At 38.3% G+C, this 21,274-nt stretch overlaps 1 protein-coding gene across 14 annotated transcripts in view; it reads left to right on the forward strand.

Annotated features, from left to right (window-relative positions):
• ODF2L (outer dense fiber of sperm tails 2 like) overlaps positions 1 to 21,274 on the forward strand; it is a 138,090-nt gene that overhangs the window by 86,848 nt on the left and 29,968 nt on the right. For 8 of the 14 annotated variants that reach the window (XM_028489185.2, XM_055084494.1, XM_055084492.1 and 5 more), the window contains one exon: positions 14,354 to 14,416. The exons of 1 other annotated variant lie outside the window; for it this stretch is intronic. The gene's annotated coding sequence lies outside the window, so the exon portion shown is untranslated. 5 more of the 14 variants (XM_028489184.2, XM_007115973.3, XM_055084491.1 and 2 more) reach the window with 5 other exon arrangements.

The following is a 21,274-nucleotide window of genomic DNA, read 5'->3' on the forward strand; positions in this document are numbered from 1 at the left end:
TTATTGATCTTTGCTATGGTTTCCTTCATTTCTTTTTCATTTATTTCTGATCTGATCTTTATGATTTCTTTCCTTTTGCTAACTTTGGGGTTTTTTTGCTCTTCTTTCTCTAATTTCTTTAGGTGTAAGTTTAGGTTATTTGTTTTAGATGTTTCTTGTTTCTTGAGGTAGTATTGTATTGCTATAGTTATGTGTTCTAGATGTGTCGTGTTGCTTGAGGTAGTATTGTATTGCTATAAACTTCCCTCTTAGAACTGCTTTTGCTGAATCCTGTAGGTTTTGGGTCGTCGTGTTTTCATTGTCATTTGTTTCTAGGTAGTTTTTGACTTCTCTTTGATTTCTTCAGTGATTTCTTGGTTATTTAGTAGCAGATTGTTTAGCCTCCATGTGTTTGTATTTTTTACAGATTTTTTCCTGTAATTGATATCTAGTCTCATAGCATTGTGGTCAGAAAAGATACTTGACATGATTTCAATTTTCTTAAATTTTCTGAGGCTTGATTTGTGATCCAAGATATGATCTATCCTGGAGAATGTTCCATGAGCACTTGAGAAGAAGGTGCATTTTGTTGCTTTTGGACGGAATGTCCTATAAATATCAATTAAGTCCATCTTGTTTAATGTGTCATTTAAAGCTTGTGTTTCCTTATTTACTTTCATTTCGGATGATCTGTCCATTGGTGAAAGTGGTTTGTCTCTTGTAATAGTCTTTATTTTAAAGTCTATTTTGTCTGATTTGAGAATTGCTACCCCAGCTCTCTTTTGATTTCCATTTGCATGGAATATCTTTTTCCATCCCCTCACTTTCAGTCTGTATGTGTCCCTAGGTCTGAAGTGGGTCTCTTGTAGACAGCAGTTATACGGGATTTGTTTCTGTATCCATTCAGCCAGTTTATGGCTTTTGGTTGGAGCATTTAATCCATTTACATTTAAGGTAGTTATCAATATGTGTGTTCCTATTACCATTTTCTTAATCGTTTTGAGTTTGTTACTGTAGGTCTTTTCCTTCTTTTGTGTTTCCTGCCTAGAGAAGTTCCTTTAGCATTTGTTGTAAAGCTGGTTTGGTGGTGCTGAATTCTCTTAGCTTTTGCTTGTCTGTAAAGGCTTTAATTTCTCTGTCGAATCTGAATGAGATCCTTGCTGGGTAGAGTAATCTTGGTTATAGGTTTTTCCTTTTCATCACTTTAAACATGTCCTGCCACTCTCCTCTGGCTTGCAGAGTTTCTGCTGAAAGATCAGCTGTTAACCTTATGGGGATTCCCTTGTGTGTTATTTGTTGCTTTTCCCTTGCTGCTTTTAATTTTTTTCTTTGTATTTAATTTATGATAGTTTGATTAATATGTGTCTTGGTGTGTTTCACCTTGGATTTATCCTATATGGGACTCTCTGCACTTCCTGGACTTGATTGACTATTTCCTTTCCCATATTAGGGAATAATCTCTTCAAATATTTTCTCAGTCCCTTTCTTTTTCTCTTCTTCTTCTGGGACCCCTATAATCCAAATGTTGGTGCATTTAATGTTGTCCCATAGGTCTCTGGGACTGTCCTCAATTCTTTTCATTCTTTTTTCTTTATTCTTCTCTGTGGTAGTTATTTCCACTATTTTATCTTCCAGGTCACTTATGTGTTCTTCTGCCTCCGTCATTCTGCTATTGATTCCTCTAGAGAATTTTTCATTTCATTTATTGTGTTGTTCATCACTGTTTGTTTTCTTTTTAGTTCTTCTAGGTCCTTGTTGAATGTTTGTTGTATTTTCTCCATTCTATTTTCAAGATTTTGGATCATCTTTGCTATCATTACTCTGAATTCTTTTTCAGGTAGACTGCCTACTTCCTCTTCATTTGTTTTGTCTCATGGGTTTTTACCTTGATCCTTCATCTGCTGCATATCTCTCTGTCCTCTCATTTTGTTTAACTTAATGTGTTTGGCATCTCCTTTTCACAAGCTGCAGGTTCGTAGTTCCCATTGTTTATGGTGTCTACCCCTAGTGGCTAAGGTTGGTTCAGTGGGTTGTGTAGGCTTCCTGGTGGAGGGGACTGGTCCCTCTGTTCTGGTGGATGAGCCTGGATCTGTGTTTCTGGTGGACAGGACCATGTCTGATGGTGTGTTTTGGGTTGTCTGTGACCTTATTATGATTTTAGGTAGCCTCTCTGCTAATGGGTGGGGTTGTGTTCCTGTCTTGCTAGTTGTTTGGCATAGGGTGTCCAGCACTGTAGCTTGCTGTTTGTTGAGTGTAGCTGGGTCTTCACGTTGAAATGGAGATCTCTGGGAGAGCTTTCGCCATTTGATATTATGTGGAGCCAGGAGGTCTCTGGTGGACCAATGTTCCGAACTTGGCTCTCCCACCTCAGAGGCTCAGGCCTGACAGCTGGCCAGATCACCATGACCCTGTCAGCCACACGGCTTCCCCAGCTCCTATCCACCTAATAGGATACATAGAGGACTCACAAGGCTGTGGATCCTCATGCATCAGCTGCGTGTTTTGTTCTCTGCTGACCAGGGGAATTTCCAGTTCAGGAGTCTGGTGATCATGGTGTCCCTTTAAAAATAATGGAAAGAAATTTGTTGGCAGTGCGTGTAAGGGCAGGCTGAATCTGCTCTGGCTTGAGATGATCAGAAATTGCACCAAGATGGAGACAACTCTTGACTTAGTAAAACTCCTTTTTCCTAGATCCACACATGTTGCTTCTGTGCTTCACATTGTTCAAATGTAGTGTTTTTGAGTTTTCCAAAGAAATATGTATGTGTTGTGTTTGGAGCAATTTAAATTTTATTGAAGAGTTCATGGGGAAGCTAAGGAAGTATTTATGTCACAGAAAAAAATAAAACAAAGCTTTTACATCACTGAAGGCATCAGCATTTTAAAAATAATTTTCTACAACTATGGAGCAACCTGGTGCCCGAGTTGCCTCAGCCTCTTTCTATTATGAGGGATCTTCATCTCTCTTCCTTTCTCTCTTTTTCTTACTTGCAAAAGGAAAACCAATTAATCAGTAGAAACAAAATCCCTGCCTGGACTCATACAGAGCCATTGCCCTGCTCCTCTGAATCCTCAGGACCATCCAGAAACCAGGTACAGTGGGAAGATTAGGGCGCCCCTTCAACCACAGATTTTTATAGTGTTCTCCCCATGAGGGATTCAGGGCAGTAAGAATTTTTAAACACAATTATGGCTTAGGAACTTGTCTTTCTGGATGGCTTCAAAAACTACTCCAGATTGTTTCTACTTCTTCTCTAAGTTCAAAGTCAAAGCATTTATTCTTATACCATTACTTTTCCTGTGACATGTCATTTCTATTCCCTAAAGTTGCTCTTTTCTCTTTAACTAGCTGGGAATAGCTAAGGTCTCAGAGTTCATCCCATATCCCACAGTTCCTAGCAACCTACCTTGATCCACGTTTTCATGAATAACCTCCCATTGTAATTATTTCAAGAGTTTTGGCTATGGCTTGCTTGAAAATTCCAGTGAAGGCCCTCCTTAAACTGAGATCTCCTTTCTTTATTTCTTATTGCTTACCAATTCTTTTTGTGTCTCCCATATGACTACTGTCTTCTCTGCTTTTTTCTGTTCTTCTCCAAAAAGGCTAGGGATTAACTTTTTTAAAAAATTAGTAGTATGTATCTTTTACTACATAGCCGTTTTAGTTTTTTTTCTTTATTAGAAAATAATGGGGTCTTTTTGACTAGGGATTCTTTAGAGTCATATAACTAGGAAAAGAGGAAAAATCAATCAATTCTTTAATATAATCCTATAATTGGTCACTAAAATACAGTAATTTTAAGAACAAAATGTACAATAGATGATACATTTTTAGCTAAGATTAAATGCTCATATTATAAAAATATTAAGAGTATTTTTCAAGCAATGGTTATAAGAAACACAAATTTTTTAAAAGAAACTTTTCAGGAAGGATTTCATCTGTTTTAACCAAGAATAAAAGAACTTCTCTAGTGTCATTGTTTATCTTAAATGTCATTATATCACATACACGTTTTATCTCCATGTGGATGAGTTATCACGATATAGATTATAGCAATGAGTCACACATTGTAGATTGCTTATTAAGCAGGGGATCAAGCCAAAATATTAAAATTCCGGAGTCTAAGAATATGTTAAAATTTTCTCTTACTTCTGTTTTCAATTATAAATTTTTATTGGCATTCTCCTTTAATCCTGTATTGCAATAATTATGTAGAAGCAGTGGTTAAATGGTTAAGTGATTGGGCTTTGAAGTTAGGCTTTCTGAATTCCAGTAAAATTGCGTGGCCTTAGGTAAGTTATTAAACATCTCCATGCCTCAGTTTCTACATCTGTAAAATTTGAATAGTACATGTAGTGATTAAAACTGTGTCTAGGTCAGAGTAAGAGTTTAATAAATATTAATCCATATTAATTGTGGCCTTTCTCTAGTGTGTGACACCTGCTTGGGCACTGTTATTTGCCTACCCAATAGTCAGCCTCCTTCTCTTTCTTGCTGGCCGAACCTGTCTTCCACCCACGACAGAGGTGGGAAATGTCTGATGCTCATTTTTCCAAGCCTCCCTCATACTGGGGCACTATGTAACCCGACCCCAGCTGATAATCTAAGGAGTAGTCTCCTAGCAGGAGAGAGATGAAGGAGAAAGAGGTGGTGGTGTGCGGATCGTTCACATAAATGATTTTCGTCCCTGAGAAAAAGAGAAATGTCTAAGAAAAGCCTACCCCTGTAGGCTGAGGGAGCCTCTGTGGCCATTAGATGGAAGGTGAGGAGGTCAGCCAAAAAGTGAAGGGTAGTAGAGCTGAAAGGTAGAAAGAGCCTGTGTCGCCGATGACACTGGTGATAGCTGAGCCAACGGGGGAGTACCAAACTCCAGACTTCTTACTGTGTAAAGTAAACTCTGATTCTTTAAGCAACCATTATTTAGGCATCTGGTTACTTCCCACCAAAACTCTTGCAAGTGCTAAATGTACTTTAGAAAATAGCACTGGCATTTCTAAAAAGTGCCAGTCAATGTTTGAAAACATGTACAGTAAGTGGTTTAGTATTTGAATGTATGATATTTTGATGAACGAAGTAATATTATTTTCATTTCCTTGGCAAAATTTTGACCAAGCAATTTTCTTTTCTGTACAAAAGGATCATGCTTAGCTTCAATAAGCTAACAGTGGGAAGACCTATTAAAAAATGCCTAACCAAAGCAGATAAGCCTAAAATAAAATAATTTTTTAAAAAGCAAACAGCAAAGCTAGTCCTTTAGCTTTCTTAAGCTTTTCTTAAAGTGTATACTAACCATAATATGCTAACTATGCCAATTTCATATTTGTATCCCTCAATTATTAATCTTTTGTCTCCACAATCTATCTTCTTATGAATATTTTTCTTCATATTTGACACCTGGGGATCCTTTATTTTCTGAATGTTCTTGAAATAGTTAACTAACTCTCTAATTTGTAATTATATTAGTAGATTTTGAAATGATACAAAAATAATAAAATAGTGTCTGTACTCTCTATGACCACATCTTTATGCCATGAGACTTCAATTGCTTACATTTATTCTTAAAGCCTTTAATACCTAATCAGAGCCAAACAATAATATATTTTAAAAAGGAAATTTCATGCTTTTGCATCTTTTTCCCTTGGTCAGCCAAAGAAATGCTGATGTTCAGAGGATAGAATATTGAGCTTAAAATATAAGAATAAGCAGTGTTATTTTCTGAATGAATGATATCAAAATAAACTTCTGATTTAAAAATTGGCTATGGGGGCTTCCCTGGTGGCGCAGTGGTTGAGAGTCCCCCTGCTGATGCAGGGGACACGGGTTCGTGCCCTGGTCTGGGAAGAGCCCACATGCCGCGGAGCGGCTGGGCCCGTGAGCCATGGCCGCTGAGCCTGTGTGTCCGGATCCTGTGCTTCGCAACGGGAGAGGCCACAACAGTGAGAGGCCTGCGTCACGCAAAAAAAAAAGAAAATTGGCTATGGAATACAATATATTAAATGTTCCATACATGAACTAATTTTCTGTAGTGTATGCTGAAACTTGGGCTAAATTTGACAGTGTTAACTGGTCAAACATTCTAGATTTTTGCGGGTTATGGTAATTACTGGAGTCATTCATAGCTTAGAGGGAAAAGTAGATTAACATATGCTATTACCTTTTTTTAAAAGAAAGTTCATATTTGAATTCTCCAACTTCTGTGGACAATATCTGGATGAAAAGCGATAATCAGATCCAGCAAACTCATTCCTTGGTATTTACCCAAAGGAGTTGAAAACTTATGTCCACATAGAAACCTGCAGGTGGAAGTTTAGAGCAGCTTTATTCCTAACTGGCAATACTTGGAAGCAACTGAGATGTTCTTCAGTAGGTGAATGTATAAATAATCTATGGTACATTCAGACAATGGAATATTATTCAACACTAAAAAGAAATGAGCTATCAAGCCATGAAAAAACATGGAGGAAACTTAAAGGCATATTACAAAATGAAAGAAACCAATCTGAAAAGGCCACATACTGCATGATTCCAAATATATAAAAAGGCAAAACTGTGGAGACAGTAAAATGATCAGTGGTTGCTAAGGGTTTGGAGGTGGGGATGAATAGGCAGAGTACAGGGGATTTTTAGGGCAGTGAAAATACTCTGTATGATACTATAATGGTTAGTACATGTCATATATTTGTCCAAACCCATAGAATGCACAACACCAAGAGCGACACCTAATATAAGCTATGTACTCTGGGTGATAATGATGTGTCAATCTAGGTTCATCAGTTGTCACAAATGTTTCATCTGGTAGGAGATGTTGCTGATGGAAGAGTCTATGCATGTGTGGGGTGGAAAATATCTAGTATATCTCTGTTCCTTCCTCTCAATTTTGCTGTGAACCTAAAAATGCTTTTAAAAAATAAAGCCTTTTTAAAAAAAGAGAGAGATAATCATTCTAATTTTATATCATGTGCTTTGCACCTTAAAATAATCATCGTTTACTAATACTTACCAATTATAGGACACTTAACGATTTATCAGAGACAGGGCTATGTGTTCTACAAATATAACCTCAATCATCATAACAGTCCTATCAGATAAGTAGAATTACTCTTTAAGTTTTTTAAAGGAAAACAAGGCTTAGAGAAGTAAAGTAATTTACCCAAGACTTGTAGCTAGAAAATATGAATACAGATTGGTATGGTTCCAAAGCCCTTGCTGCTAACCACTATGTTACTGTAACAACCCATTTCAACTTCACCTCATGCTTATTCCCAGCCTGATCTCCAATGGTTATTTAGTGCAGAACTGGGGTAGCTGCCTTTCTAAATGCTTTCTGGTAAGGACCTCCTTTCAACAACAGGTACCATGTTGCCCAAAACTACAGACTAAATAATTGTGTTCTCCCCAAGTTCATATTTAAGAACCTTAATCCTCAATGTGATGGTATTTGGAGATGGAGTCTTTGGGATGTAATTAGGTCATGAGGGTGGACCCCTTATTATGGGATTAGTGCCCTCATAAAAAGAGACACGAGAGAGCTTGCTTCCTCCTTCTCTTTCTTGTATGTGAGGATATAGCAACAAGGTATCCATCTGGAAACTAAGAAGAGGGCCCTCATGAATCGAATCAGCTGGCATCTTGATCTTGGACTTCCCAGCCTCCAGTCTGTGGGTAATAACTTTCTGTTGTTTAAATCACCCATTCTAAGGTATTTTTGTTACAGCAGCCCAAACTGACTAAGATGCTAATTAGATACAACTGGATAACTGTATATAACAAAGTTAACCTTGACTCCTACTTCATTCCTTACAAAAAAGTGAATTCAAGGCGGATCATCTATTTAAATATAAAAGCTTAGAATCATAAAGCTTTTAGAAGAAAACATATAATATCTTCACAAATGTGGAGTTGTAAAGCACAAAACCATAAAAGAAAAAATATTGATAACTTAGGTGGTATCAAAATTTTTAAAATTCTGCTCATCGAAAGATACTGTTAAGAAAATGAATAGCCAAGATACAGACTGGGAGGAAATATTCATATTATAGTTTATAAAAATACAAAAATAAAGAACTCCTACAAATCAATAATAAAAAGATAACCCAATACAAATGTGGGCAAAAGACTTGAATAACACTTCATAAAAGATATACATATGGCCCATAACTATTAAAAAGGTGCTAAACAAAATCGTAGTTATCAGGGAAATGCAAATTAAAATTACAGTGAGATGCCACTTCACACCTACTAAAACAGTTAAAATAAAAAGGTTGCCATAATAAATGTTGGCAAGGATGTGAGGCAATTGGAACCCTAATACATTGCTGGTACAAGCACTTTGAAGATGGATATGACATTTTCTTATAAACTTAAAGGTATATATATCCCATGACCCAGCAATTCCACTTCTAGGTAAACAAATGAAAAAATATGTTTATAAAATGACTTTTACAAGAATGTTTGTATCAGCCTCATTCATAATAACCAAAAAATGCAAACTACCAAAATATCAACAGGAGAATTGATAAACTGTGATATATTCATATAACTGAATACTACTCAGGAATAAAAGGGAACAAAGTACTAAAATATGGAGCAACATGACTGAATCTAAAAGACATATATATATATATTGAGTGAAAGAAGCTAGACCCCAAATTAATTAGAATGTACGACTGCATTTATATGAAGATCAAGAATAGGCAAATTGGGCTTCCCTGGTGGCGCAGTGGTTGAGAGTCCGCCTGCCGATGCAGGGGACGCGGGTTCGTGCCCCGGTCCGGGAAGATCCCACATGCCGTGGAGCGGCTAGGCCCGTGAGCCATGGCTGCTGAGCCTGCGCGTCCGGAGCCTGTGCTCCGCAACGGAAGAGGCCACAACAGTGAGAGGCCCGCGTACCGCAGAAAAAAAAAAAAAAAAAAAAAAAAAAAAAAAAAGAATAGGCAAATTAACCTCTAGTGACAGAAAATAGAAAGTGGTTATGTCGGTGTGCGCGTATTTGTGTGAGAGGGGCTAAAGGTAGTTTTGGTTGATGGACTGAAAAGAAATACAAATAAACTTTCTAGGTTGATGTAAATGTTCTATATCTTTGTTTTAGGTAGTGGCTTCATGGGTGAATATAGCTGTCAAAACTCATATTCTAAACATTTAATATTTGTGCACTTTATTGAATGTAAATTATAACAATTTAAAAGCAGCCTGTAGTGATCAGGAAATAAGTAGTTATTAAAGGCAAGCCTTTGATGAGAATGGCAGAAATGAAGAATACAAAGATTGTGGGGTGGGTTTGCTCTTTACTACTGTATTAAGAGGCTCAAAGAAAAATGTGATGAGCTCAGAGGTCAGGAGAGCTTCTATGATTGCCTTAAAAACATACCTCTATAGGTTGCTAGGATGACATATCTAAATCAAATATTAATTCTGTGAAGAGCTGACTTACAAGGTAAGTTGAATAAACAGACTGACTAGGTGAAAAGATAAGGCAATGACTGAGAAGGAATTGGATCTTGAGAATTGTCGTGAAGCTGTTTGAGTAGACTTAGATAATTCATCATCTTGATAGACAGACCCTAGAGAGCTTTTTGCTTTCTGAAAAACTCCTCCTTACCTGTCTTATAAGGCTGGTCTTGTCTTCTTTGAAGATTCTGAAATAACTTCATTTGAGGAATTTACCTTCTCATAGCTCACTGTTATCATTTCTTTATACCTCTAGGCCAGCACCATCCAGTAGAAATATAATGTGAGCCACATATGTAATTTTAAATTTTCTAGTAGCCATATTAAAGATAGTAAAAAAAAATATTTAAAATTAAATTTTAATAATATATCGTATTTAACTCAATATATTCAAAATACTATCATTTCAACATGTAATCAATATAAAAATTATTAATGTATTCTACATTCCTTTTTCATATGCAACATCAGTGTGTATTTTGCACTTAAAGTATATCTCAGTTTGAACTAGTCACATTTTAAATGTTCAATAGCCATAGGTGGCTAGTGACCTCTGTATTCTCCATATTGGACCAGGGTTTCTTAATATCATCACTATCGACGTTTAGACTGAATAATTCTTTTTATGTGTGGGCTGTCCTGTGCATTGTAGGCTGTTTAGCAGAATCCTTGGCCTCTACCCACCTCCAGTTTTGACTCCAAAAAAGAACGTCAAGAGCCACTGATATCTGTCATACAGAGTGAAGTAAGTCAGAAGGAGAAAAACAAATACCGTATGCTAACACATATATATGGAATCTAAGAAAAAAAAATGTCATGAGACTAGGGGTAGGACGGGAATAAAACACAGACCTACTAAAGCATGGACTTGAGGATATGGGGAGGGGGAAGGGTAAGCTGTGACGAAGTGAGAGAGTGGCATGGACATATATACACTACCAAATGTAAAATAGATAGCTAGTTATAACTGATTCACTTTGTTGTAAAGCAGAAACTAACACACCACTGTAAAACAGTTATACTCCAATAAAGATGTTAAAAAAAAAAAAAAAGAACCACTGGTATAGATCTACAGAGTTGGTAGATGTTCCTGCCCAGTATTTTATGCCCCAGTATATTCCAGGGCATAAGTAAAAAGTCTGGCCTAGGAAAAAGCTTTCACACTAAAAAATAAGCAAGATTTTGCTTATTCATATTGGCAGAAACCTATGGAATATGATAATGAATTCCAAGGGTGTTAGAACAGGCATGAAAGAATATAATTTTTGATGAGACAAAAATTTTTAATATGGATATACTTACCGGAGGCCATGGATTCATCATGCTTGCCTGAGCATCTGGGAGTTGTTCTAAAGGTTTTATTAGTTGGTTGGTTGAAACCTGGACTCAGTGGTGGCCTGCACTAAATAAAGTTGAGATGCCAGTAATCTCTCGATACATTTTAGAGGATTGATTTAAAAGACTTAGGGAGATAGGATGCTTGGAATGGATTTATCATTCCAGTCACCTATTCATTAGGTCAGTTATTCATCATGACCCAGTCACCTATCTCCAAATATGTCCTGAGAAGGCCCAGAAGACCTTCTCTTCACTAATGCACTGAGAAAATAGGAGGAGAATGCCAAAATCCTTTGAAAGTACTGTAGCTTCTGTCCTCTAAGCACAGGGATGAAATTAGGAGATTATGCCATTGAATGGGATCCCCAATTCCCTAGTGGACATAATAGGATCCAAAAGTGGCAGAGACCAAATGACTGCACCTAACCATCAGAGATGAGGTAGTTGTGGTTACCATAATGGGCAGGAGCGCCAGAGTAGTAATCATAGTCATTTGACTAAGAGGGATCTTTAACAGTGGATAATTGATCATGATATCCCTACAATGAAATGGATGGACAATCTGCTAGGATGCTAATTGATCTGTATAATGCAAAGTTGATAGATCTGATAAAGAGAGACCTGAACTTCATTACCTTAGTGGAGACCTACAATATCTTGTCATTGGCTTCTTAATTCATGGCTATTAAAATAGGAACACCAGTTGGTAGCCCCTAGAATTGTCTTTTCTACAGAAATAGTAAGCCAAAGCAATACCATATACCTGGGGAAATTCTAGTGATTAGTGCCACCATCAAAGACTCGAAAAATGCAGGGTGATGATTCTCATCACACTAGCATTTAACCTGCCATTTGGCCTGTGTAGAAGATGAATGGGTCGCCTAAGATGAATGGGTCTTCATCCAGGTGTAGTCTTTTTATTAGGTAAATAAGCACAATTCTTAACACCTAACATTCAGATGTCACTCTAAGAAATGTCTTTTATTCATCCTAATATGCATGAAACAACTGAAGTTATTCACTTTCATTTGGAAGTGAGAGAATGGGGGAGAATTTATTGCTTTATGTAACGGCTTTGTTAATTCTCTAGCTCCCTGTCATAATTTAGAGTGCAGGAACAGTGATGATTTCCTCACCTTATGGGACATCACTTTTGTCTACTACATTTATGATATTGTGCTGATAGGACCTAATGATCAGGAAATAGCACATACCATAGATGCCTTGTGTAGTAAATTGTCTTTCCCATAGATGCTATGGACCTTGACACTATCCCATTCAGAGGTGGAATGTTTTACTCTTTCCCTCAGATTTGGGCTGACTCTCTGTTTTATTTTAGATAACAAAATGCAGCATAAGTGATTCTGTGTAACTTCTGTGGCCATAGAGCTGCAGCTTCTGCATTTGTTGCTTGGAACACTTACTCTTGGGATGCAGCTGCCATGAAAAAAGCTCAGTTCGGTCACATGGAGAGCCACATAGATAGAATGGAAGAGGTCCTGGCCTCCCGAGTGAACCCACCAAGTCAACAGACATAAATAAAATCATCTTGGTTAGTCCAGCTTCAGCAGCAATCTAGTTTCAACTTGGTGAGAGACCCCAGCTATTGCCACATGAACCAAAAAAACCACCCAGCTGAACCCTGCCTGAATTTCTGAAAGAAGTTCAGAACAAATAAAACAGGTTTTGTTTCAATCCACTAAGTTCGATAAAATAACAAAAGGAAACCAAAACATACTGGAAAGAACACATGCAATTCAGAGTGGGGAAATGACAATTCAGGGTTCTGCTACCTTACTAAAATTTCTTGGGTCCAGTGGTCTGGGATATATTAGGTTACCTCCTCAATATTAAAGTTGTTTCAACTTGCATCCCCTTGGATCACGATGTTGGCTAGGGTCACTTATACAGCTGCATTCAGGGAACAAGGCTGTGCCTTGAAAGTCAACTGGCTCACAGGTCTAGCACCTCAGGTGAGTGGCTCAAGCAGCTGGGATCTGGCTGGGTTTTCCTCTACAGCAGTGTAATTGGATTTCTTATATGGTACCTGGTTTCCAAGACAGGAAAGCAGAACCTGCTAGGTCTCTCAAGGCCTAGGTCTGGAACTGGTCTAGGATTACTTTCACTACATTCTATTGTTCAAATTCAAGAGGAGGGGAAACAGACTCCACTTGTGATGTGTGTACAGGGATGAGAAGAATTGTTTGTATGCCATTTTGGAAACAGTTTATTACACCACCAAACTTTTTTAAATTGCTTATTTATTTTGCTAAGTATTGCTATTCATCCTGTATCTTTTAACTTTTTATTTCATTGTTTGCAATTTTTACATTATAACATACACTTGTTGTCATGAAGAAGAAAAACACAATTTTCATGCAACACTGCATTGTTGCATCTTACATACAAGTGTCCCACTAATGAGTTTAATTATTATTAGGCACTTGATATTTTAAATGCTTTATATCAGAAGTTTGCACAACATGTCCTGTGGGCCAAATCTATCCTGGTACTTATTTTTGTAAATAAAGTTTTACTGGAGCACAGGGACTTCCCTTGTGGCACAGTGGTTAAGAATCTGCCTGCCAGTGCAGGGGACACGGGTTTGAACCCTGGTCTGGGAAGATCCCACATGCTGTGGAGCAACTAAGCCCGTGTGCCACAACTATTAAGCCTGCGTTCTACAGCCTGTGAGCCACAACTACTGAGGCAGCATGCCCTAAGTACTGCAGACCACACGCCTACAGCCCATGCTCTGCAACAAGAGAAGCCACTGCAATGAGAAGCCCACACACTGCAACAGAGTAGCCCCCGCTCACGGCAACTAGAGAAAGCCCACACGCAGAAACGAAGACCCAATGCAGCCAAAAATTAATAAATAAATAAATTTATTTTTAAAAAAGTTTTATTGGAGCACAGCCAAGCCATGTATTTATGTATCCTCTATGGCATCTTTTAAGCAACAGTGGCAGAGTTAAGTATGACAGAGGTTGTATAACCCACAGAATTTAAAGTATTTACTGTGTGACCCTTTATAGAAAAAGTATGCTGGTCTCTGCTTTAAATTATGCAGAAATCCTTGGTGGAATGTTTCACAGGTGGTCAAGTGTTTAATGATATTTGGGGAAATTGGGGACTTTGAATGGGCTGGAATGAACTGTTATTTTCCCATTTATGTAAAAATGGAATAAGGGATATTTCTATCCAAAAGTTCACTGTCCAACAAGATTTCAGCAACAGATTAGATTTAGAGGATGAGGGATGCCATATTTACTTTACCTGGACAATTCAGTTAAATAAGTCAATTTGAGAATCTTATGTAATCATTTTGAGATTTGTGAATGTTTCCTCTTGAATGTCTTACACAGGTGGTAACTTATAATACCAATGCAATTTAATTAAAATAAGTATTTTTCTTAACAGCAGCCTAACTTCTGTGTACAATTATTTTTCTAATTATGGCAAGTTAGCAAGGTTAGCTAGAATCCTAGCTTAGTGCTAGAAAAATCCCAAGAATTATGTTCCTTGCCCCCAACTCTACCTGTCCTCTTCCTCTTTTCTTTTTTTTTTTTTTTTTTTTTTTTGCAGATGAGAGGACTAGCCCAGAGAAGCTAGTTGACTTGCGGAAGGTTATGATCCATCAGTGAGAGAGTAAGTACGTAAATCCGCAGTTCCCGGTGCTTATTAACATTTGCATATATGGAAGCTAATGTGTTGGGGAACTTTTTTTTTTTTCTTTTCACACACACACACTTTATTTTTATTTTTACAAGAGATAAATAAACTGGTTGCGGAACTTTTTGCTGGACAATCATAGCGCTGGTGGAGGGGGGGAAGCATTGCTGGAATCATCAGTTGAAAATATTCTTTAGTGAAACCAATAAGACGTATGCCATGGTTAAACTGTTCAGTTGATAGTTGCTCTATTTGTGAACCTAATGTGATAGCCTACGATTTTGAACGTTAGGTTGAGGCGTTGGATAACTTTTTTTTTTTTTTTACTTTTCCAAATAGAATCTGGCCTTGTTCAGTTATAAACCATACCAGCTGGCTGTAGCACAAATAAAAATAATTTGTGACCTGAAAGATGCCTTCGAGATCACCGTCCGGCTCCCTCATTTAAGAGGAGAAAATAGGCCCAGTGAAGGATATCAAACAGATTTTAGCTGTTTACATTTATAACGAGCTTTCTTCCAGTCGCGGTTGTCTTGGTTTTTTCACATCTCCTCCTTTAAAAAGCAAAAGCAGGACACTTGCAGGCCAAGTGTCAGAAAATTTGGAATCCATCGGCCTTATTTCCCTTTCTGGCTGAACTCAGTTTTGGTAACTACACACAAATGCTACCCTTCTCGGAAAACAAACGGTTGTGGGGTCGGGGAAGTTCACTGGGAGAAGCAACAGAGAGACAAAGCTCCTCTCCCGGGCTCCGCCCCCTCACTCCTGCCAATAGCAGCAGACGCCGGCCCTCGCTTTCCCGAGCTCCGCCAATTGGCTGCGCCGCTAGGAGCCCGACGGAAGGGGCGGGGCGGCCGTTGCCAGAGAAGCCACTTGCTGGTTACCAACTCCGCTTTGTCCCGCTTGCACCTTGTTGGGCATTCTGCCACCGCAAGCCGTTCTAGGAGATCGCCTGCTTCCTTCCTAGCTTTCACCCACTGCACCGCCCCCCGCGTCCCGCTCCGTTCTAGCCGACCCAGGGCTGGAGAACACAGGTATGCTCACGGGCGGCTTGCACTAACATTCGCCAAGCGTCAGCCTTGGCGGCCCCGGCGGACCCCTTTAACAGCGGAGCGGCGGCGGGCTGACGTCACGGAGACGTACTGACGCAGCGGTAGGGACGTCGGCGTGCTTTTGGAGGGGGAAGCAAGCTTCCTCGGCTTGCATGGCCGAGGGTCAGTTATCGCGGGCAGCTCTGGGGGCGGGGCGGTGGCCACGGTGGGTCACGGAAGTGAGAGGCCCTTGCGTCCACCCAAAACTGACCTCAGCCGCTTTCTGCCTACACCGTCCTCTCCCTCCAGACAGACAGCCTGGGCTTGGCAAAGGCAGCGAGGAAGTGTGTGGTCCCTGGGACAGCAGGGCAGATCTTAGCCGAGGTGGGCTTGTCCAGACCGGAGCCCTGACCAGCCGGCCCGGGCACTGAATCGTTTCTTACCGAAATAGTGCTCTCTTACGTATACGGCTGGTTTTTAAATGCCCACCATATAATGTGCCAGACTCTGATAAGCTCCGGGGCTCCTTAAGTAAAGAATACTCCAGGCCTCGGGAAATAATTCGTTCTCCAGGGTCCTAGAGTGCAGCCTCTATTCCTTTAAGTGTGTGGTTTGGGCAGCTCACTAACGTTACTGCCTTCAGCTTCCTTATCTGTAAAATGAGGAGGATAAGTCACTTTAGAGTGGTTGTAATAAAAGAGATTAAGTTAACCAGTGCCAGGTTTTGAGTAGGTGGTCAGTAAGTGGTGCTTGTTTAGTGAGGAAACCATAGCCAGACTTTGGCTGGTGTTGGGGATAAAGTCTATTGCAGAGACGAAGTTTCCCTATCACCTCACACATAGTAAGGTTTCAGGTGTTTTTGAATGAATGAGGTTCTTGGAGTAGTTTTAAGCACCACTTGGTTAGTTATGGTTAAAGAAATAGACTGCGGTAAGCCTGTCGGCTTTTAAAATGTGTTGATACCTTTCTGCTTTAATAAGATTGTCACGGCAGTGTTTGTCATAGCCCTTAACTGCCAGGTATCCATTTTTTGCTTCTCATTTTCTTCTAAATTCACAATTGATGTGTATTAATAGGATAGTTTTTGCATCCCAAACACCCAGAGGTATGAGAAAATGGCTTTGTTTATATTGCTACTAATCACTGCTTAGTCTGTGCAAGTGACTGAGACCCAAGGAGCTGGGTATAGCAGTGAGGTTGACAAAACATCTATCCCCTTGGGCACAGTTCTGTTGGAAGTCAATAATTGTTCTCCTGGGCTCTGGTTTAGTAGAACTCAGTCAATTTTTGACTACATTGAAAATGACTTGTAATAATTCTGCAAAGAATAGATTTTGAAAGGATTGTTTTGAAGTTAAGAGTTGGTTCAATACAGTTAACTCAGGCCTGCGAGTAATTTCAGGAATGGTGATTGACTCAGGATGATTTTTTTTTTTTTAAGATGAAAAAAGTTAAAGAGAAGGCCTGGTAGGAAAGCAGCTCCAACAGAGTGACCAAAGGCGTCCTAAATTAAACAAACAAAACCCCCCACCTGTAAGCGTTTCTACTTCATTCTGTTCAAACCTCACCACAGCTTTGGCTGGCAAAGCTTATTCTCAGTTTGTAGGAGAGAGAACCAAAGGGCTATTGAAGCTAAGGGTTGTCTCTGTCAGGTGGCTCATAAGAACTGTGAACTGATGAATCTGGCCCAATTTTCTTTCTTTTTAATATGCTGCCTCTGGGTCGTCAGGAATGGTTAATTATGTTCAGTCTATCTGTACTCTGAGAAGGAAGATATAATACATACTTTTAAAAGATTTTCTTCAAACTGGTCTAAATTAATTTTTGTATTTAAAGGGATAAGTAATCATTTCCTGCAACTTAGATGTGGAGCAATCCATTCAGATGGTCATGGGTAAATGAGGGATTACATTTGATCATTTCTTTCCATACTGATCTCTTGCTAGTCCTGTATTCTAATTCCTTCATTGTTTTTCATGTGTTTTTTTTTTAAATCACCAGTGGCAACAACTTTTGATTTCTTCAAAAATTCTTGTTGGAAAAGAATGTTGGAATTTCATCTCTCTTGGGACCCTAATAACCTGATCGCTGCTTCTCCTCTCCTCTCCTCCATATGCCTAGTCCATTTTCCAAAGCACCACTGGACTTACCTTTTAAAGATGCACTTCTGATCTGTCATTCTCCTGCTTAAAATTATTTAATGGTCTGTCTTAACCTTTAGGAAAAAATTCAAGCTCTTGAGCTTGGTATACAGTGACTACTTTCATGTGTCCGGTCTCATCTTTTGCCACGTGCCCTTTCAAATCATGTTCTGTCATGATTCATTGTTCTTGCTGGTGCTTTACCCTCTATCCGGAATGCCTGTTTTCTGTTCCCTTTTGCCAAGCTCAAACTTGTTCTGCTGGACTCTACTGAGGATCCACCTCTGGGAAGTCTCCCAGGATCCTGCCAGTTGCTTTCGCGGTACCTGATGAGTCCCCATCGTAGTCTTTAGCATACTGGATTTTAGTGGTCTGCTCACTGCTGTCTCTTTAGACTTGTAGCCTGTGCCTTCAAGGAGCTCAATCTTATTCATCCTTCATTTCCTTGTACAGAACAATTTTCATTTTTTTTAAATATAAACTGAATTTATGAGTGTGCTGAAACACTTATAAAAGGGAAATTTGTATGTTACTTTCAGCTATGTAGATTCTTATATTTATATTTCAGTACCTGATGGCTTTTGGTTCAAAACTGAGTTCCACCACTTTCTTACTTGTGATCTGGTCAAGCTGTTTTCTAAAATTTGGTTTCTTCAATGGGTAGCCTTTGGATGATAATAGCAACAGTGTAGGTTTTTGGTCAGTGAATGCTGTTAATAAATGGTAGCATGTCCTCATGCTGTCCTCGTGTTGAAGGGAAGGAAAATGTTTTATGTTTATCTGATAAAGGATGCTGACTGTTTGGGGTTAGACAATGTTCTGAACATCTTTGGTCCTGTCTTCTGGATAATTGGGTTCTCTGTGGGACTTCCTCTCAAAAGTATTTCAGTTTGAACAATAAATTATTTGGTGACCCTAATTTGTATATTGGAACCTAACCTATGCCTCTCATTGATTAATTTTTGAGGGTAGATGATGATGGGTATATTTGCCCTCACAGATTGAGTAGCAAGTTTAAAGGAGAACTAAAGTATTACCATTTATGGTAATTAAATTAAATTCTAAAATTAAATTCTAAACTGTATGATGCTGAGAATATTATTAGATGTTTAGGATTCTTGGTGGGCTGGATCAGTCAGAGGAACATTTTGAGAAGGAGGGAGGACTTGGGCCTTGAAAGTATGTATGTATCCTTTATTTACAAATCAGTCATTCTTCCTGTCAACTTTTTTCCCCCGTATTATCCAATCTGCAACACTTTTATTTTTAAATTCCTTTATTCATTGGACAGAAGCATTAGCTAATTACTTTTCAAAGTTAATCTCTCTATATCAGAAAATGTTTTTTCCAGTTTTGATAGCCTTTACTGATAAGATCAGTTTTCCACTTCTGGTTATTTTTACTCTGCCTACTTCCAAATTTTGTATACCTTTTTTTTTTCACTATGGAGTCCAAAAAGGCATACAGTTACTTCTCTAGTAAACTTTTGACTAGTGTTTAGAGTAGTGTGGGAAATTAGCAACATTCCTGTATCTACTTGGTATTCTTTGCTGAATATTTCATAGTGAATTTTTCAGTATAAGCTGTGTGCTTTAGTTTGAAGCCAGTGGGAACTAGTTTTCCAAGGATTAGTGTTTGGCAAAACAAATTGAAATCTGCAAGATTCATATGCTAGTCTCTTTAGAGAGATTAGTTTTGAATACATACTTGGAGCTGGTTAGTTTACGTAGAACAATCTAGGTGCTGCGGAAGGTCATGGACTGTGATCTTTCTTTTCTCTTACCATGGCCAGCATCATGGTCCCTGAGCAGCCATCCCTCAAATGCTTGTTGCTGGCCAAAATGGAACATAGTTTAGTGAGTGTAGCTGGATCAGCATAAACCCGTGACCACACCGGGAAGAAGCTTTAAGTACATGCCTTTTGGATAGGGGACTGATAAAGTCATTTCTATATAAGAAATTTAATTCTTTAAACATTAAAAATATTTAAAATTGCTATTCTTTAGGGATTTGATCATTAAGTATGTGTGCAGAATATGTGTCTTTGTTTCACCACTAACAAGTTATACAAAAGTATAATACATTTGTAAATTGGCAGTTTATTCTACATAATTGAAAACATTTACTTGTGAAATGTCTGCTTTTCCACGCAAGAATACATTTGGTCTCCCAAAATGATAGCATTTTTTATAAAGGCAGGATTTTTTTTGCTAAAGAAAATTATTACATTGTTCAGCACACATATGTTTTTGGTTAAAGTATTGTCACAACACAAAAATAGTGGAGTACCTTGGAACCTCTCAACAATATTTAGCCTATATTCATTTCTAGATTGTGAGAATATGATAGTTGATAATTTCTATGCAAATATTTGAGACATACCCAGTTCTCTGTTTCACGTTTTGCGAAATCAGTAATGAAGATAACATTTTAGAATGTTGGGCTAAAAGTCATTCTAAAAATCCCTATTTTTATAATATGTTAGTTTTATTTGTTTACCCTTTAAGATAAGATACAATTACTTATGTTGTATGATTTTATCATGTGACAAAACTTATAGAAAAATTATATAAATAGCTGCCAGTAGCCCAAAAAACCAAGCAAGAACTCATTTAAGGTAGTGATACCCGGCTTCCCTGGTGGCGCAGTGGTTGAGAGTCCGCCTGCTGATGCAGGGCCCACGGGTTCGTGCCCCGGTCCGCGAAGATCCCACATGCCGCGGAGCGGCTGGGCCCGTGAACCATGGCCGCTGAGCCTGCACGTCCGGAGACTGTGCTCTGCAACGGGAGAGGCCACAACAGTGAGAGGCCCGCGTACCGCAAAAAAAAAAATAAAAATAAATAAAGTGCTGATACCAAACTGAATCTTACCTCATAAAATGTTTTCAATAAATTGAAGATCTCTACCCTCTTACACTGATTTGTGAACTTTTATTTTAAATATATGAACTATTTTTCTTTTAATGATCCCTGAAAAGATAAGTAAAAAAGCAGCAGTCTTTATTCATCTTATTCATTAATTGCTCTAAGCCTTGAGTCCTCTCCTTGAAATATTGCTTAGCTTTTACAAGGCTTATAGGTGCTGAGGATTCCAATAAATAAGACATTCTTTTTTGAGATTCCATTGTACAGAGAGACGAATATTTAAACAAGTGAAGGGACAAAAGATAAGTACCAAAACTGGACAAATCAGTAGATGATAATTTTCTTGATGGCAGTGACTTATCCAATCATATTCTTCTTCACCTTTAGGTTTGGTTTTTCATTTGATTTTGTGTATCGTATGTTTTTAATTTTTCTGGGCTACCAATAGCTCAAAATGTTGTTATGTCCTAATAACAGATGCATGTTTGCAGCATTCAGGTAGATCATCTTAGACTATATGTATCTTATTCAACATTTCCATTTTGACGTGAGTTGCTAGTATTGAAAAAATATGAGGATGCTTTTCACTGATCTATATCCTAAATATTTATCTTTCTGGTATATAGAACCTTTGGACAAAAAAAATAGATAAATTTTTACAGACATTTGAAAGGATTTCTGAATTGCTAATTAAATATAGTGAATAATTTTCAACCTTTAATTTCACGTCTACTTAAAGTATTGAAAATTCCTGAACATATGTATTTTATGATACAGATAAATAAAGATAAATTACAA

This window comes from Physeter macrocephalus, chromosome 4, assembly GCF_002837175.3.
Source record: "Physeter macrocephalus isolate SW-GA chromosome 4, ASM283717v5, whole genome shotgun sequence".
In the NCBI taxonomy this organism is placed as follows: Eukaryota; Metazoa; Chordata; class Mammalia; order Artiodactyla; family Physeteridae; genus Physeter; species Physeter macrocephalus.